The sequence below is a fragment of the Gastrolobium bilobum genome, unplaced genomic scaffold, assembly GCF_033153095.1.
Source record: "Gastrolobium bilobum isolate Gb01-03AN ecotype WA unplaced genomic scaffold, APGP_CSIRO_Gbil_v1 utg8959, whole genome shotgun sequence".
NCBI lineage: Eukaryota > Viridiplantae > Streptophyta > Magnoliopsida > Fabales > Fabaceae > Gastrolobium > Gastrolobium bilobum.
In genome coordinates this window covers 713,558-730,948 of record NW_026899316.1, presented here as the reverse complement: position 1 = coordinate 730,948, position 17,391 = coordinate 713,558, and the positions used below count along the sequence as shown (strand labels likewise).

General features: G+C 35.7%; 2 pseudogenes; both read left to right on the top strand.

Annotated features, from left to right (window-relative positions):
- The first annotated feature begins 109 nt into the window (after nt 1-109).
- Nucleotides 110-8,104, top strand: LOC133289471 (pleiotropic drug resistance protein 1-like; annotated as a pseudogene).
- A 312-nt stretch (nt 8,105-8,416) lies between these two features.
- LOC133289470 (trans-cinnamate:CoA ligase, peroxisomal-like) lies at nt 8,417-17,041 on the top strand (annotated as a pseudogene).
- The last annotated feature ends 350 nt before the right edge of the window (nt 17,042-17,391 follow it).

The window sequence follows — 17,391 nt, the reverse complement described above, 5'->3', positions numbered from 1 at the left end:
ATTTTTGTATCTGGATCCAAAAACTTTAACAAAATGATAACCTTGTTCATTTACACATCAAAATCAATTTAGAAATATCAATTTGATATTGTGAATCAAGACAATTACAATGTGGGAAGTTGATATAATTATTATTATCTGGGTATATAAAATAAGAACACCAATCACAACACAACAACAAAACAATTCTTAACAAAATATCAAATTAATCCATTAGATGCAATGTTACGAAGAATACATAGACTCAAAGCTTCAAAAGCAAAGCGCATCCTTGTATAACACGAAAACTCAAAGCTTCAAAGGCTCATATATCTTCCGTAGTGGGGAAAATATTTTGGTTCAAGATTCGACCATAAGTTCTTCAAGATATATTGCTCCAAAAGATAACCCTACAAAACAATGTAATCAGCAAGATGTTATCAAAAGATATCATCAGGAATTTAATAACAACACGCAAACTCAATAATGTAACACACAAACAATGACACAAACCCTATTGAATTGTTGCAAGCATAAATAAATCGAACCATTAACAGCAGCCAACAAAGCCAACTAAATCTCCCTCGAACAACATGAAAGACGCTGAATACGTAAATAACCATTCACAGTAGCATGAAACCTTCCGCCCTAGAAAATGAAAAAAAGAGAATTGGTATACAAAAAATGAAAACGAATTCAGAGCATTTGTTTAGAAAGTAACCAAAAATAATAATAATACAAGACCCGCTACACACACGAACGAAGAAAAAAATGCAGGCAAGAACTACACAGCATCGAAGACGTTGAATACGTAAATAACTATTCACAGTAGCATGAAACCTTCCGCCTTGGAAAACGGAAAAAAGAGAATTAGTATACATAAAATGAAAACGTATTAATAGCAATTTGTTTATAAAGTAAACAAAAGTAATAATAATACAACATCCGCTACACATATGAACGAAGAAAAAAAATGCAGGCAAGCAGTACACAACATGAATTACGATGAAACCTTCTGCCCTAAAAAACAAAAAAAAAAGAATTAATATACAAAAAATGAAAACGAATTCAGAGCATTTGTTTAGAAAGTAACCAAAAATAATAATAATACAACATCCGCTACACACACGAACGAAGAAAAAAAAATGTAGGCAAGCACTACACAGCATCGAAGACGTTGAATACGTAAATAACTATTCACAGTAGCATGAAACCTTTCGCCCTGGAAAACGGAAAAAAGAGAATTAGTATACAAAAAATGAAAACGAATTCATAGCAATTTGTTATAAAGTAAACAAAAATAATAATAATACAACATCCGCTACACATACGAACAAAGAAAAAAATGCAGGCCAACACTACACAGCATGAATTACGATGAAACCTTCCGCCCTAGAAAATGAAAAAAAAAGAATTAGTATACAAAAAATGAAAACAAATTCATAGCATTTGTTTATAAAGTAACCAAAAAATAATACCAATACAACAATCCCTACAAACACAAACGAAGAAACGAATCAGAGGCAAGCCAAAGTAACCAAAAAATAATACCAATACAACAATCCCTACAAACATAAATGAAGAAACAAATCGGAGGCAAGCCAAAAAAAAAAAAAAACACAACTTCCCTATTTATACAAAATGAATATGCCCAACATTTTCCAAGGCAGAAGGTAGTGGGATTTAGTTGCATTGAAAATTTGAACTGCCATAAAAGCTGCACCATTTTTCACGAAAATGAATTAATAACCCTTTTAATTTAAATTAATTTAAAGTAAATTTATTTTAATTGAAAATGTTTCTAAAAGAGGAAATTTTTTGAATTGAAGTAGTGTGAACACAAAGCTCAGAATGCATGAGAAAAGGACACGTCAGCAAACTTGCCAACAAATAGTTTCACTTTAGAATATATATATATATGGATAGATAATTTTGAATCCTTGCCAAAAAATTTGTTTTATTTTTTTCCTTTTTCGGAAAATGTCTCTTATTTTGGAAAATAATCCTGTGACTTCGATATCCACGTGTAAACGGTTAAGGGTAAGGCTTAATTGTTTTCCACCTGTGGCATTAATGACCCCACATTGATTAGAATCTTTAAATTTAGTCTAAATTAGCTTATTGGGTACTTTAAAAACCTTCCAAATAAAACAGAAATCTCTGAAATGACCAATTTATGCTACTTCCACCTTTAAGTTCTCAAGGCTTCAAATTTTATATCCTAAATATTTAATAATTTTTAATTTAAAAATATCTTTTAAAAAATCATATAAAAATAAAGTTATTGAAAAGTTCATTTAAAGCAGCCCCGTGATTGCTAATTACAAATAATTAATTAATGAGACAAATTACAGATAAATTCACTATTAGTTTCTATTTTGTGAATAAGTTAAGCCATATATAAACCCTATATGATATTAGTTTGTATTCTTTTAAATAAAAAGTACACATGTAAAAAAAATTGGGGTAAAATTAACCCCCACTCCAGGCATAGTGCATGTGGGAAATTTTTAACATATTCCTGAACCATGGTAATTCTTCTATTAAGAAAGTGATATATGAAATTTTTTCTTCTCCCTCCTCTCTTCTCTCTCCTAATCTCTCTCCTCCCTCCTCTCTTCTCTCTCCTAATCTCTCTTTCATTCTCTCTCTTTCGTCCCACCAAATATTTTGTGCACAGGAAGCGCCAAAATAAATCTCGTGCATATGCATATTGTCAGGTTTAGCTACTCCAATAAGAAATCCTTACCTGAAATATGCACTTTGCTTGAACAGAAAATTTACATTGTGGTCAACTCATGTCAGTTAGAAGTTTTCATAGAAAAAACTTATGAAAATGACTTCATATTAAGAATCTTGTTAGAAAGTATGAGAATCCTATTAGTTTATTGTCACTAGGTGCAAGAAGAAAGTGGGGTAAAAAATTGATGTGATACTGAAATATGGATAGTTTTAAATCTTCATAACTAGCTATAATTGAACCACCTCTTTAATGATCTTAAAGGGCATCTCTTGGCCCATAGTAATCCTCAGCTAGTAGGGGTGTAAATGGGCCAGGCTAGTCCGGCCCGGCCTACATTAAGCTCAGCCCAGGCTCGGCCTTTCAGAAAAGTAGAGTAGGCTTAGGCTTATAAAAAAAACTTTTTTAATAAATAGGCCATAGGCCAATTTTGTCAAGCCCGGCCTACAGCCTTGTAGGCTGGCCTATTTAATTTATGAAAATAAAATAATAAAATAATATTTATTTTATGTGGCAAAGACACAAAGTACTAAATACTAATATCTCTTACTTTTTGTGCTATTTTATTTTATGAAAGAAAAACTTGTCTAATGTCTCCAAATTTTACATGCTGTTGCAGCTTAATACCATGGAGCAATGGGTACCTTGCTGGATTATGATGTTACTGATGAAGATCTTTCAATAATACTCTTCTTTCCCTTGTCTTGATGGTGGTTTAAAGATTTTTAAATGAATGACATTCTCTTGTAGACTTTATTTCAGCATCCAGTAATTGTATTTTTCTTATTTTTCTCATTTCTTTGACTTTATTCCTCTATGATATACATTCTAGAGCTGAGGTATTATGTTGACTCTTTCTTGTTTGTCATCTTTTTCTTATGAGAAGTACTAGTGCATGGATGAATGAAACTTTTTTTGCTCTATACAATTTATTTTTTTTGCTTAGTATATATAGTGGGAAGCCTACAAGGCCTGTAGGCCATGTCAGGCTTTCTTATTTTTGAAAATGGGCCGGGCTTGGCCTACAAATAAAGCCTTTAATAGGCCAGTAGGCCAGATAGGCTAGATTTTTTTTTTACGTAGGCTTGGGCCAGGATGGCCAAAGCCCAGCCCAGCCCATTTACACCCCTATCAGCTAGTGCTTTCTTCTATTTCTTATGTATCCAAAAAAAACTTACACCCCCATTTAGAAATATGAAAGCAATTCCATATATTTAACTTCCACACCCAAGTTTCACAGCATCTTCTTAATTACTCACGCCCCAAACAAATTTTCCCAAATAACATTAACTCCCAAAATCAAATTTTCACAAATTTACCCAAATTTTCACAAATAAAATTTAATTGTTACAACATATTTATTAAATTTTGGAATTCTGGGTGACAAAATTAGTTGTAATAGCAAACAAGCCGGAGTTTTCAAATTGATCTGTTAATCTGCAATCAGTTATAAAATTGAAGTTGAATACATAATCTATTTCCTTTTGAATTACTAATAGAATGACTAATAACTAAGTGATTGGACTTGTGACTTATAACGCTCAGGTTGTGGCAACTTAAGGCCAGGAAGTTAATCTTTTAACAGATTATTTTTAGAGGGTAAAATTCATACACTCAAAACCTTCTCTGATCATCATAAAGTCAATATAAATTTGTGTGTTAATTTCTCGTTGAATTTTTTTTTTTTTTTTAGATTTTGGGACTAGAGAGTTGTGCAGATACTTTTGTGGGAAATGCAATGTTAAGAGGTATCTCTGGTGGGCAAAGGAAACGTGTAACAACAGGAAAAAAATAGGCTTGTTCTTATTTGATCTTGAAATATATCAAGTTTAGTGAACTCAAGAAATCGATTTATGTAATACTTTTTTTAAAAAAAATAATTGTAAATCTAGGGGAGATGTTGGTTGGACCAGCTAAAGCACTATTCATGGATGAAATATCCACTGGTTTGGATAGCTCAACAACTTTTGAAGTTGTGAAATCACTGAAGCAATGTGTCCACTTTCTCAATGGAACTGCTGTGATCTCACTCCTGCAGCCAGCACCTGAGCTTTTCAATCTTTTTGATGACATAATTCTACTCTCTGATGGACACATTGTGTACCAGGGTCCCTGTGAACATGTGCTTGAATTTTTTTGGTACAATGGGTTTTAAATGTCTTGAGAGGAAAGGCGTGGCAGACTTTTTGAAAGAAGTAAGTGTAAATTATTCTTCTTTCTGCATGTCTGCAAGGTTAAAAAGTGAGTGTAATTCACTACATGTAATAATTTATAATGTTGTAGGTGACATCAATGAAAGATCAGGAGCAATATTGGACACACAAAGAAAAGCCTTATAGATTTGTCACATCCATAGAATTTGCTGAGGCATTTCAATCATTCCATGTTGGGAGAAGACTTGGCAATGAACTTGCTACTCAATTTGACAAGTCTAAGTGCCACCCAGCTGCTTTGGCAACCAACAAGTATGGAATGGGAAAATGGAAATTGTTTAAAGCTTGCTTATCAAGAGAATATTTACTCATGAAGCGCAATTCATTTTACTATATCTTCAAACTTTGTCGAGTAGGTATTTTGATCATTGGAGTTTTTCATTTTAACTTTTCATATCCTGAATACACTACTAATATCTTTCTCTTTCTTTAAGATTTATTGTCAGCATGATCGTTTTCCTCCGGACTGAAATGCACCATAATTCAGTGACTGATAGAATCATTTATGCTGGTGCATTGTTCTTTGATAATATTGTAATTATGTTTAGTGGATTTGCTGAACTAGCCATAACAGTGGGGAGGTTTCCCGTTTTTTACAAGCAAAGGGAGTTTCTTTTCTTCCCTTCATGGGAATATGCTTTTCCTTCATGGTTCCTAAGAATCCCCATAACGTTTGCTGAAGTTTTTGTTTGGCTTCCACACTAAGGCCATTTGCATTGGCCTTGATTGTTTGCATGAGTGGTTTCGTCCTATCCAAAGGTACCATCCATACAAGAAATGTTGATGTTTCTCCTTATATTTTTCTAGATTTAGACTAACACTACTGCTTTACTTTTTTGCTTTTATGCTTACCGAAAACATCAAAAAATGGTAGTTACGGGGCTACTGGATATCACCTATGATGTATGCACATAATGTCTTAGTCAATAATGAGTTCCAAGGGAAAAGTTAGAGACATGTGAGTTTTTTCACAAATCTATATCTTTATTTTTTGTGCTTCTTTGTCAAATACAAATAGTCTAATGTCTGGATGCATGTTCATGTTAAAGGTTCTACCTAACTCAATGGAACCACTAGGAGTTGAAGTTTTGAAATCCGGCGGGTTCTTCACTGAGTATTACTGGTATTGGATAGGTTTAGGGGAAATGATTGGATATACCATACTGTTCAACGTTGGTTACATCCTTGCTCTCACTTACTTGAAACGTGAGTTTCTTTTAGCTTAAGTGTTTTATAACCAAATAAGAGCCTAAAGTATGCACTTATATAGCAAATTGATTATGCAGCTCTGGAGAAGCATCAGGCTGTTAAATCAAAGCAAAAAAGTTGTAGTAGAGATTATACATAATAGGAAAAGAGGAATGATTCTTCCTTTTGAACCACATTCCATCACTTTTGATGAAGTAACATATTTTGTTGACATGCCGAAGGTAATATATAAACACTGCATGTTTTCAAGGTCTTTATAGTTTTCGTTTGATTATATTCTTGCATTGAACTTGCAGGAAATAAGGAACTAGGGTGTTCTTGAGGATAGGTTGGTTCTTTTGAAGGGTGTCAGTGGAGCTTTCAGGCCAGGTGTTCTCACAGCTCTAATGGGTGTCACTGGTGTTGAAAAAACAACTCTGATGGATGTACTTGCTGGTAGAAAAACTGGTGGATATATTGATGGGAACATCACTTTTTCTGGATATCCAAAGAAGCAAGAAACCTTTGCAAGAATTTCTGGATACTGTGAACAAAATAACATCCACTCTCCTCATGTTACCATATACAAATCCTTGCTCTATTCAGCATGGCTTCGATTGTCAGCAGAAATCAATGATGAAACGAGGAAAGTTGGTATTTGAATCCCATGTTTGGTATTTCTATCTCTCAAGAGTGCATGCATCATATATCATGTATTATTTTAGTCACACTGCATTGATACATTGATGAGCAGGTGTGCCATTATTTGAATATTGTAGTTTCTTTTGGATTCAAATATGTAAATATATAATTTTCCAAGTAAGTCTTCTCTGTAGATGACTGCAGAAGTGCAAAGCTTGTAACTACCATTCATTGTTTGAATTATTTATGTCATAAAAAATAATGCTGGAAGCAAGAAGAGTATGGAAACCAAAAAATAAAAATAAAAAATTGTCGTGTTCTTCCATGTTAAATAAGTTTGGATCTTACTAATGGTTGCAGATGCTTATTGAGGAAGTCATGGAACTTGTGGAGCTGAACCCTATAAGGCACGCAATAGTTGGATTGCCAGGTGTTAACAATCTCTCAACGGAGCAGCGCAAAAGGTTGACTATTGTAGTAGAGCTAGTTGCTAATCCTTCTATAATATTCATGGATAAACTAACTTCTGGGCTAGATGCAAGAGCTGCTGCTATTGTTATGAGAGCTGTTAGGAACATAGTGGGCACTGGAAGAACAATTGTCTGCACCATTCATCAGCCCAGCATTGATATATTTGAATCTTTTGATGAGCTGAAATAAACAGATTAAAAAATTTTAGCAAGTTTATTTTTAGTCTGTTTTCTTCCAATACCTAGTTTCTGATCTTTATTTTCAATGAAATTTAGGCTCTGTTTGATTGTTGTTTTTAAAAATAATTTTTTAGTTTTCAGAACAAAAAAACTAAAAAACTCGTTTGGTAAGGCCTGTTTTGTAAAAAATATTTTGAAAACTATAACTGTTTCTTTGTTTTTAGAATCAAATTTAGAGAACATGTCTGAGATGTTTTTGTTTTTTGTTTTGATTTTTAACTTTCAAAAATAAATAAATATAAAAAACAACTGTTTCCATAACTATTTTATAAAACAGTTTTAAGAACAAAAAAATCAGAACACAATCAAACAGGCCCTTAGCTTTTCCTAACGAAGAAAGGAGGGAAAGAGATATATGTGAGGCCACTTGGACGTCATTCTTCCCATTTAATCAGTTACTTTGAGGTAGAATTATTATTAATATTTGGGAATTGAAATGCTTCTTGTACTTATCTGATCTTGGTAAAGATTTCATTTACTTGCACACTTCTGTTATCAAGGGAATCCAAGGTGTCAGTAAGATGAGAGATGGCTACAACCCAGCAACATGGATATTTGAAGTCACGACTTTAGCAAAAGAAATATAATTGGGGATTGATTTTGCTGAGGTTTACAAAAGTTCAGAGTTATAAAGGTATTTTCATTTGTATGAAGTCTCATTAAACTTTAGAACTTGAAAATAATATGCTAGACAACACTTAATTGCAAAAAGTACATCATTTTTATTGTAAGTTGTTAGTCACAATTTTCCCAAATTTTCCCAAATTTTCACAAATTTTCCCAAAATCAACAAATGTACCCTTCCCAAACATATTATTTTTTCCTATGTAAATGAACTCCCAAAACCCTATGGGATTCTCACACTCTTAACCACAACAACATCATCATCAATAACCCTGTTCTGACAACAACTCTGTTTTCGTCCTACTTTGCTACAATCTCTAATGGACAACCTTGCAAAATGTAAAGCAAACTACATCACACTCACCCTTTTAACTTTTCTCATGAGAGCAGCTGCATGCTACTCAAACCACACCTCAATCATCCATGAAGGAACCCGTTTCACTTGGTCACAAACTCATCAACGTTGCCTTCATAAACTTCACCATCTTAGGAATCATAAAGGGTTACAAGTTCTTCCTGCAATAGGCAATTATATCTGACTCAGTAACATCTTTTGCTTTTCCTGATGAGTTATTCTTTTTCAATGGCACAAAAGCACAAGGGTTTTCACCCCACCTAGGATGTGGCATTGCAACCACTGCAGCTTCAACCACACTTGGGTGCCTATACAGAACAGATTCAACTTCTACACTGCTTATGTTTTCTCCTCCTGAAATAATCACATCTTTAGACTTATGTTTTCTCTCTTCGTTCCCTCAATATTGCTAAGAATGATGTTGTAAGTGTAACAATTTTCTTCAACTTCATAAATTTTCTTATACTTATAAAACATCGGAGTAAGCAGTTATATTCCAGTAACGATGCATGCATATATTCATCAAAGTATTAACTTTGTATACTAATTAATAATTTGTTTGTGGTTAATGGAACAGGTTTCAGTGCTGGAACCTAACATTCCAACAATGTAAGATATGCATTTTGCAGTGCCTATGGCTAGTGGTGTGCTCGACACAGTATTGTTATGTTGATTTTCCACCCTTTTGAAGATTATCTCCCATGAGCAACCTTAGAGCATCTCTTGCTTTTGACAAATACTCGTAGTCCACAAAGAAGACTTTGGCTTCAGAGTGCCTCAGAATGGTGGCTATGTTCTTAGCATCCAAACTATAATAGCCCAACTTAATTAATTAGTAAATCTAGTGTAATTAATTAATTAAACATGTTTTGGTGAGTGAAATTAAGTATAAGGCTTAATTAAATGAATCTGAGTCACTTTGGAGTTAAAAGTGTACTCAGTGAAAATTAAGGGGTATAAATGAGTACTGGCAAAAGTACCCAAAATATAAAAATAAAAATAGTAATATTCCTAGAATAATATTCCAGACTTTTGGGTAAAGTCTGGTAATTAATGGAGTTGAATAGATAGACGAACCAATACCGGCTTAAAGTCACTTAACATAAGTTAAGTGACCAATGCAACAAAAGAAACCCAATTGTCCCTCCCCAACCCGTCGTGCAGAAGAGAGGAAAAGAAGAGAAGAAGGAGAAGAGGGGGAAAAGGAAGAGGAAAGGAGAGGGAGAACCCTAGGTGGAGCAATCCTCAACCAAATCCATCCGTTCAAAAGCCTAAACCACTCTAAATCTTCTCCTCTTTCATAATCCTTGCTTAGTTCTTAGTGGGGAGCATTGTGGAGAGAGATATTACCTCTCAAAAATTCGGCCCTTTGGTGAAAATTGGGGTTTTGAGAGTTTCTACCTCCATTGAAGCTTGAGGAGCCATCAATCCTTGGTGGTGTGACCATTGGTGGTAAGATTCTAACCCTTGAACCTCATGATTCCTTGAAATTTGCATGAGTTAGGGTTTATGAATAGTAAATTGGGATTTTGATGAAATGTAGTTGAATTAGCTATGTTCTAAGAAGAATGGAGCTTAGAGCATGTTATGGAAAATGCTAGGAATGCCATTTAATCGGTGAAAATGAGCTTAGATAGCTAAATGAGTATACTTGTAAAATGGCAAGAATATGATGCTTGATATTGGATTTCTTGCATTGTTGATAAATGGTATGACTTGGTTGATTGATGATTGTGTCCTAATGATGTCTAGGATTGAGACATTTGGACCGACCGTGAGTGATCAACCGCTTGAACAAGCTATGGAGCTTGAGTAGCTCATTGGAATTGGTAAGCTCACACTTGTGTGGTGTTTTGAATTGAGTATTTGATGGTTGATTGTGAAATACTCTTGGATGCAATGTGTTGATTGCATTACACCATGTGTAGGTGTTGGTTTTGGAGTAGAGTATTGTTGACATTGGTGAAGAACAAAGGTCGACTGAAGCATTGAGGTAAGCCTTCGGACCTTGGGTGTAATTCCCTTGACTGTTCTACCAAGCCCTGAAAGGGTAGAGGTTGTGATTGTGTATATAAATGCAATAAAATAGTGTAATGCTTTGTTATACGTATGTGTATGCATTTGGTGTGGCATAGGATGGTGTTTCCCTATGTTGGTATGTGGCATGACGATGCGTAAATCATACTTGGTAGTTAGCTGGCCAGTAGGACTATTTGCATCTGAGTTTCCTTAGGACAGCTTGAGAGCTAGAGGGATTTCTCCTGGAGATGTATTGCACTTTGCATAGATATGTATTTACTGCATTATTATTGTTATTGCTATTACACTGATATGGAACTGTGGGGTGGAGAGATGCTCCAAGGACCCCTGGTTTACTGGATATATTCGTATATCTCACCCCGTGTTGTGGGGACCCCCTTTCAGGTAAGGATGCTGCAGGAGCCTCTGGTGGCAAGTGGCCATATCTGGATTATGCATGAAATGTGGCATTTCTTTTGAGTTTATGCATGCCTTTTGTAGTTAACATGTATAGGATTTTATTTTGAAAGCCCATGGTCATTTGTATATCTTGATTCATTGGATGAACTTAGCCTATGCTCATGCCTTTGGTTACACCTTTTGTTGATGGGAGCCAAGGGAATGATCATAGTGTTTTGTAAGCTAAGTTCTACGATTTGTAAAGGATATGTAATGTAAACGATGTCTACTTGAAATTCAATATATGCATGCTTGTTATGTATTAAGTTGTTGAATTGGTTGGGCTGAAAATCGATTAGGTACCCTTTGTTTAAATTGGTAAACGATGAGAAAACAAAGGTAATGCTGCCCAAATTCTAGCTAAACCTCATGAGGAGAGGTTGGATGAGTGCTAGGATTTAGTTTGGGGCATGGATAATTGGGGTTTGTAATGGGGATGCATCTTCCCCTAGGCTTGGACTTGAAAAATGTGGGAATTGGAATTCCCTGGCAGCGCGCTTAAGCGCCCAGGAGCGCGCCCAAGCGCCTTGCTGCCCCTGCGAGTGCCAATGCATTCTGCCTCCTCGCGCTGGAGCGCCCAAGTGGAGGCTTAAGCGCCCAGGATTGCGCGCTGGAGCGCCCTGGCATGCGCTTAAGCGCCCTTTGCTGCAGAAAGTTGGGTGGCTTACTGCCCCCTCGTGTTTTAGCGCCCAGAGTGGGGCTTAAGCGCCCAGGGTTGCGCGCCTGAGCGCCCTGTTGCGCGCTTAAGCGCCCATCCACACTGGAATGTCTGATGCTTACTGCCTCCGTGCGCTTAAGCGCCCAGATGGAGGCTTTAGCGCCCGATAGTGCGCGCTTGAGCGCGCGGGGCCTGTGACCAACACTCTCTTGTGTTGCTTCAATTTGTCCTAACTTGGGCTACAGTGCTCCGATTTGAGCGCGGTTTGAAGCCACGCATAGCTAATAAAGAAACCTACAATATAGTAGAAGTTGTGAACATGATGTTAAGCTTAAATTATCTGTTTCCGCAAGGTAATATGGTTATGATCACGAAAATGGGTATTATAAGTTCGGTACGTTTTAAAATGAAAAATTTATCCGGATTTTAATTGAACCCATGTGATTGTAACTGCGCTTAATATCATAATGCGATGTTAACAAACCGGTTCTAGAACGGGGTGTTACACAAACGGATGTTAATGGTGTTGTCAAAGTCAAAGTCTGAGGCACTCTGAAGCCAAAGTCGTCTTTGTGGATTGTGAGTATTTGTCAAAGGAAAGAGATGCTCTAAGGTTGCTCATGGGATATAATCTTTAAAAGGGTGGAAAACCAACAGAACAGTACTATAAATCTCTACCACTAGTCATTGTCATAGATGACATAAGGTGAGCTGGAATATGAGCAAATGGTTCACCATTGTAAACCAAATTATGTTCATGAGGAAATCCAAGATGAATGGGCTCCAATTGCTTTGAATTATACACATCAGGAACAACTTCAGAACCCAAAGTAGTGGTTTATAGCCACAGAGGAGCATACCTCAGTACCTTGAGCCTAATACTTGGATGGGAAATGGGAAGTGAACCAGTTTACCTTTGGACACTTCCTATGTTCCATTGCAATGGTTGGACCTTCACATGGGGAGTTGCTGCAAGAGGTGGTACCAATGTTTTCCTTAGGAACACTGCAACATGTGACATATACGGGAACATAGCCTTCCATAATGTGACACACATGTGTTGCACACTGATAAGTCCATGAAATGTGAGTTAAAACATATGGTTATTGATATGAAAATGCTAGAAAAAAGAATACTTTGTGTATAATTCATACCTCAATTACATTGAGCTGAAATGTTATGGATTTAAATTCTAATGGGCCTCAATTTGTTTCAGGCCCACACATTAGGACTTCCCAAAGCAAAGAAGAAAATGAAGTGGGCTGAATTTTACAATGCAAGTCAGAAGAGCCCAGTTGAAGAAAGAAAAGAAAAGAAAAGAATTGGAAGAAGGGAAGTCAAAGCAGCGTGAGACACAATTGGAAAAGCATTCTGTAACCATCGAACCTTAACCCTCATCTTGCGAACCAACCCATTTCCAACCACAATCTGAAACCTTCCATCTTAATTCTTCTTTACAAATCAAACCACCAAGCCACACCGGTCTCTAATTTCGGTTTAACCATCGAGCCTTAGCCCCTCATCCATTGTCCCTTGAGTTGAGTGTTCAACCCAAACTGACCCTAACCGATTAGTGACATGGAGGTTGTTACGCGATTACAGGTTGTTGCAAGGAGTGGGTGTGGAAAGAGAAGATGCTTGCGCAAAGGATGATCGAAGTGTGAGAGTGAGCACACGTGGATGTTGATACAAGGGTCACGAGGCTTTCACATGCAAAAGAAGCGGATATAAAAGAAGCAAGAGCGTCACTGTGGGGAGCTTCTTCTTCCTCTTTTTCACTTATTGAGAATTTTTCTCGAGAAGTCAGATTTTTATTTTTATTTTATTTTTTTGGGTACTGTAGCAGAGCTATTCCTTTGGTTTTAGCTTCTGCATCGTTGATTTTCATTTTTTTAGTTGTAATTTCTTTTTGTTCTTTTTGCTGTTTTGAGCTTCATTCTTATGGATAGGAGCTAAACCTTTAAAGGTTGGGTTTAGGTTACCCAAACCTCAGTGTTGACTAATTGTGGTTAGTGTTGCTTAATTTCAATTTTCAGTTGTTTAATGTCATGCTTGTTATTTAAACATTTTGCATTGAGGCCTAATGTTAAATGTTGTAATAAGAAGAAGTTATCGAGAGATGACTAATTCTGGAAATGCATTAAGCATATGGGCTTGAATGAGAGATCATTAAACGGCTGTCACTTAGAGATGAGGGCAACCACCATGTAACTTTGGACTTATGATTCAAGAGTTCTCACTTCATTTAGCACAGGGATGTGTGAATGAAAGATGTGGATAAAATGATTTTAAGGGATTAAGATCAACAAGAGTGATCCGTTAACTGGAAATTTGAATTAAGCAATCTGTAATTAGCATTCCTTTCAAAGATGTGGGAAGGTTAAACCGAAAGCCCAACCTATTTTTCTAAGGGGGCGCTTGGGAGAGGAATTTTTTTTTTTTTTTATCCGGGAATCATGATTTCCAGGATATGATGGGAATATGAGTTTTCTGAGAATGTTAACAAAAAGTTGTTTGGTAGACTAAAATATTCCTGGAAATACTGGGTTAATTTTCTTAATTCTATGTTTAGTTATATTAAATTTTTTTCTTGCCATAGAAATTCTAGAATACCACCCCCTGGATAGTATTCCTCGATGGTATTTTCAAAAAAAATTACACACAAAATAAAATCCTTGGAAAATTTTAAAAATCATGTACCAAACGTGGGTAAATATGATTATCACTTTCAGTTTTCCGGGAATTCTAAAAAATACCTTGTACCAAACGGCCCATAAATATTTTTACCAATTCATTTGTTTTTCTTTGATTTAGAATTTAATCTTCTTTCTGTTTTTACAATTTTTTTATAAAAAAAATTTTCGTCAAACCTTAAACAAAACATTTCTTAACTTGATTTCTTACTATTTTTCATCCTTTAGCTCAAGAAATTAATTCAAAAAAGTCTAAAAAAAAATTAGAAACGTGTTCAATGCTATTTTAGATTTTTTTTGCGTTTATGTTATTTTTATTATTACTTTCTTTTTAGAAATTTAGTTTAAGCAATTTCACTTTGTGCTTTTGAAATTTTTGCCAAAGATACTTGTGAAACGATAATTGGGGTCTCAAATAAGCTCTATATTGCTTGTGGCTACGTATACTTGCGCATATCTCTCATAATCTTTAGCAAAGCCAACACGCACCAAGGGAAAATTGTTACACTTCCAACATCATTCTTAGCAATATTGAGGGAACAGAGAGAGAAAACACAAGTCTAAAGATGTGATCATTTCAGAGGAGCAAACATAAGCAGTGTAGAAGTTGAATCTGTTCTGTATAGGCACCCAAGTGTGGTTGAAGCTGCAGTGGTTGCAATACCACATCCAATGGCGGACCCATTTGGGTGCCATTGTCTGCACTTGCAGATATAAAAAAATTGGGGAAATTTTTTTTCCACATAAGATGTGTGATTCAGGCCAAGTAAAAAAAATAAAAATAGGAAGATTGAAAGAAAAAAGGTAAAGAGTGAAGGAGAATCACACAGAATTTTTCACGATTTTTTGTGAACTTCGGATCAAATAGATATGTGGATTTTGATCTATTAACCCCTACAATTATACTATATTTTACAAATATTTTTTGTGGTGTTATTTATTTTTAATTATCATTATCGATTATTTCCTTAAAATTTTGGTTGATTCACCAAAGCTTTACTTTCGAAGTGGAAGCAAAAATTGGATCATGATCTTTAAAAAAAAAATTGGAGGCAGCGCCCCCGAACCCCGTCCTAAGTGTGTAGACATGAAAATGTTTTTCTGGGTCCGCCACTGGTCACATCCAAGGTGGGGTGAAAGTCCTTGTGCTTTGTGTCATTGAAAAAGAACAACTCATCAGGAAAAGCAATAGATGTTACTGAGTCAGATATAATTGCCTATTGCAAGAGTAACTTGTCACCTGATGTGCGTCTAGCATATGATGCTTTCTAACTTAAAAGAAGCAAGGAATTAATCATAAATGTGTGAAAATAGTCATTAAATGCAAGAATTATTGATTATTCCTTCTCAATCATGCTCTCACTCAAGTTATGTGTTTTAATAACAGGAAACGCCACAAAAGGGAGCAAAAATGGAGAAGTCCAGTTTCCCGCTGGAGCACGGCACTCTGAAGTCGGCGCACGATACGCGGGACCGGCGCACAGTGGGCGGTACCTAGCGCACCACGCGCCATTTTACGCGAGTCACCACTGCATCCTGGAGCACAATGCGCGGGAGGCGGCGCACGGTGCGCCATTTTGCAGTCCCTCTTCTGTTTTCCCAAGCACAGTACGCCAGGCTTGGCGCAAAGTGCGTGGACGATATATTTTTGACTCCAATCTGATGCGAATTACCCAAAAGGAGGCCCAATTGGAGAGCAAGTGAAATGAGGTTTTCCCAAAACCTAATAAAAGGATCAGAAACAGAGGAAGGAGACACTTTTTGACAACTAGGAAGAGAAAAACAACAAAGAAAGGGAGAATTCTTGGGAGCTTCTTGGAGATTCAAGGATTCATCAAGACGGAAGATCTTCATCTTCCTTTTCTCTTTTAGGTTCTGAATGTTAATTTCTTTTACTTTTACTTTGTCAGACATGAATATGTCTGGCTAGTTCTATTATTGTGGTAAGAGTCACAACCCTTGATGTGAACCCCTTGTAGTTTGATTAAATTTATATTCATCTATGTTAATTGAGCTATTTTACCTTGTTCTTCATCTTATAATTCTTATAAAATTGATCACTCTGTTAGGATTGTGAGGGTTAGGATTTTCAATAAGAATATTAGAACTCTAATTCCTAACAGGAGGTAAGATAACTGTTCATGTACGCACTAGGGATAGGCTACATGAACCGCGAACGTGAAAGATTCACTGATTCGAAGGCTTAACTTAAAAAGGGGTTTCTAAGGGATTAGGATCCTAATCGGGTTAATAAGGTTAAAGTCACTAAGGAATTAGGGTTTAACCAATTAAATAAAAGATAGTGAATCGTTTAATCAATTGCATAATTGAATGTAAACGTTAACTCAGGTTACAAGGTGGGGATCATAAAGGTGTTGGCGTCTCTTTACCGCAATATTTTCTCAAATATTTACTCAACCTTTATTCCGTTGTTCTTGAATTTCTTTAAGAACCTTTGAATCATTTACATTTCCTTGAATTGTTCTCATTATTTCACAAACCATAATTGTTCTCAAACCATTTTTATTCATCCAACAAGAGAGGAATAGTTATAATAAATTTGGTGTCTCAATCCTCGTGGAGACGATACTCTATTTACCCTTTTATTACTTGTTACGATCGGTACACTTGCCGATTACGCAACATCACCCTTTATGGTTCCTAAGATGTGAAGTTTATGGAGGAGCTGCCAAAGACTTCAACTGGTAAGCTTCAGAAGTTTGAATTAAGAGTCAAGGCAAAAGCATTCGTGGGTATCTGAGAATCTCCAATCCAAAAACAAGAAGTATCGTCTTTGAAGTTTGAAGTCTTTGTTTATTTCAAAATGAAAAAAAGAAAGAATAGTGTGTGTAAATAATGCGAAATTGGCAATTTGCTTATTTAATTAGTTTAAACTTTTAAGAACTCCAAAGGCAATAGTTTCAAGTTTGAACTTATTTTGTAGCAGAGTGCCAAAATATAAATAACTTTTCCAACTTTTCGTTTCCTCTTTTGTTTATCATTTTGTTTAATTTTTCTAACAATAGCATGTCATTGCATTGTAAATGACCATTTTTACAATTGTGTATGTTAGTGCTAAGAATGGTCCTCGAAAGATAAGAATAATTTCAC